This window comes from Hibiscus syriacus, unplaced genomic scaffold (genome assembly GCF_006381635.1).
Source record: "Hibiscus syriacus cultivar Baekdansim isolate YM2019G1 unplaced genomic scaffold, ASM638163v2 tig00110461_pilon, whole genome shotgun sequence".
Classification (NCBI taxonomy): domain Eukaryota; kingdom Viridiplantae; phylum Streptophyta; class Magnoliopsida; order Malvales; family Malvaceae; genus Hibiscus; species Hibiscus syriacus.
This window is the reverse complement of record NW_024062746.1, coordinates 628,036-631,056: the sequence shown is the minus strand read 5'-3', so window position 1 is coordinate 631,056 and position 3,021 is coordinate 628,036.

Below are 3,021 nucleotides of genomic sequence, written 5' to 3'. Positions count from 1 at the left end.
GCTCTGTATGTGTTGCATCTATAATTACGTTATTGCAGCGTTAATTTAGCTGTGAGCCTTTCAATGCTCAATAGTTAACGCTCAGTTGCTTTATATAAAGGATATGGGGTATAGGGTAGAAGCACAAGCAGAACCAGCACATATAAATTTTGCCGAGAGAAATAAAAGGAAGAAGAATAAAAGAAGATAAAGGCTCAAACATAGTTGAGGTAATTTTTTTATTGTTTAATTTAGTTTATTATATGAAATTATTAGTTTGTTAGTTTCGGGTTTAGCTTAAAACTAAAATCTAGTTAATTAGTTTGTTAGTATAAATTATTAGTTTGTTAGTTTAAGTTATATTATATTAGTTTATTAGTTTAAGTTATATATTATATTTATATAAAAAATTAGTTAATTAGTTTCTTAGTTGAAGTTATTAAATATAAAAAATATTAATTAATTTGTTAGTGTCTTTAAACGTATATTAGGTTGTTCGTTGAAGTTGAAGTTATATTATAAAAAAATTAATTAGTGCTTAATTAGTTTGTTATTTTAACTAAGTTATATTATAATAAAGAAATAGTTTATTAGTTTAAGGTATATTATAATATATTAGATTATATAAAATTAATTTGTGGGAGCTATTGTTGTTTAAATAAATATTTTGTTTACACATACATGACATTATTTTACAATATTTGCCCACGTACAGATTGATTCGAATAAAGAAACAAGGCAGGAAAAGAAAGTAAAGGAAGAAGGCATAAAGACGTGAGTAATTTATTATTTTTTGTTGTCCATTTTTTGTTGTTGTGTATGTGTAAATTAGTTAGTTAGTAAGTTTATATTAGATTATATAAACTAATTTGTGCGAGATAATTTCCGTTTTAAAAAATATTGTGTTTAAAAATATTTAGTGTTGTTTTAAAAATATTTTGTTTAATTTACATTGTATGTGTATATTAGTAAGAAGTAAAAATTAATTGAATGAAATAATCCGGACAACGCATTATCTCGCGAAATAATTATTTCGAGAACATTATCTCGACAGTTTTGCCTAACAAATTTGTTTGATATTTTAAAAAAAAAATATTATCAAACTAATCATTATTATTAGTAATAATTACTAAATGATTAGTATCAAATCTAAATCATTAAATATTTATAATAAATAATTGTGGTGCGCTATTATCCACATCGGTCATTTCCGCTTCAGTTTGTAGAGATGAACTCCCACTCTCACTCGGTAGAGAGTATTCAGCTTTACCAAATCTTTTCTTAAACCTCAAAAATTGTCGCCTCTCTACTATTGTTGTGAGGAACGGCTTTCCATTATCCAAAAAATAAGCAAGGTAAGCCGAAGTCTCAAAATTAAAGTCGTCGTCTTGAATGGCGTCAAGAGTTGGCATGAATGAAGCCCTATTGTTCCAAGCATTAATGTAGGTTGCATGCTTCTCAACCCAATTAACGCTTTCTTTACGACGACCATCAAATCTGTGCAGGTCGTCATGCGTCTCAACCCAATTCACTGGACGACGACCATCTAAGTTTTGGAGGAGGTCATGATCCCATGGACTCCGCGGAATAGGTTGGTGGAAGTGGAATTGCCTCAGCACTCTATCCCCAAATTGGATCTCAACAAAAGCAAAATTGATCAATGGTGTAACAGCACACCAATATTGAAACCCATCTAAAATATCGTGCGGTATCAACGCAAATAATTCTTCATTCATGTATGGTCTCCAATTAAACTGTAAAATTACAAAAACAATAAAATTTATTTAAATCAGATAATATAGTTAATTTAAATAATAATTAAAAAATACAAATTATGCATACCTCCTTTTTGGCCTTAATGTCGATCTTCAACCTGAACTCTTTAATGTTGTTGTGCACCAACCCTGTGCCTTCAATTTTATGCCTCCATCTGTATATCAATCAAAACAAAAATAGAGACATTTTGTTCAATAATTTTAATCAAAATAAATATTTTTTAATTAATATTTTATATTAAAATAGAGGATTCATATTACCTTCTGGCAAGTGGAAAGTCAACCGCAGTCCGACTAATCGGTGTCAAAAACGGAAGTCTATGCCAAGCCCATGATTGTAGCAGCAATAGACATCCACCGATTTCTACTGTATTATTATCATTCACGACTAATGACGCCTTGCACATCTCACGATACAAGAACGCCAATATCGCCGAACCCCATCTATATTGCCTACAATTCTCAAAATTTGTTAAAAAAAGAAGATACTGAGTGTGAACATAACTACCGGATTTATCAGGCATCAAAATTCCCCCAATCAATTGTAATATATATGCTCGTGTTGCATATATAATTTCATGCTCCGTACTATTTGATTGAAGTTGAAATTCATTCTTCAACCATGACAACCTCACCCGCCACCCTTTACACTCTGGTGGTACGGGCGCTTTCCCAAGAAACAAGTTGCAAAGTTGTTCCACCTTATTAAACTCATGTGACATTACCACCGGCATCCCATTAGTTTGGACCCCGAGTTGCATTGCCACATCCTCCAAAGTTATCGTGCATTCGCCACACGGCAAATGAAACGTGTGCGTTTCTGGTCTCCAACGTTCAATCAACGCACTGATCAAACCTGGGACCAACTTGTAATCTCGCACAAATGTGATATACCAAAATCCAGCCTCTTGCAAATTTTCTTCTATTAGTGGGTGTGGCTTGGGCACTTTATGTAGTCGAAGACGAAGGACTCGCTGCTCGTCCTCCTACAATTAAATATTTCAAAAAAATTATCACAATCATAAAATAATATTCAAATATTTATTAATTATAATTCATTAAACAAATATTTTATTCACCATTATTCCCAAATGACTTGAAATATGTTCATTGTCAAGCCTCAACAGTGGAATTTGGTCAGCCATTGGAATAAATCTGTAAAAAAAATTAAACAACAATATTTAAAAAATCATTTAATATAATCTAATATAAACTAACTAACTAATTTACAACACTAAACTTTAATATAATAGCTTATAATATAATA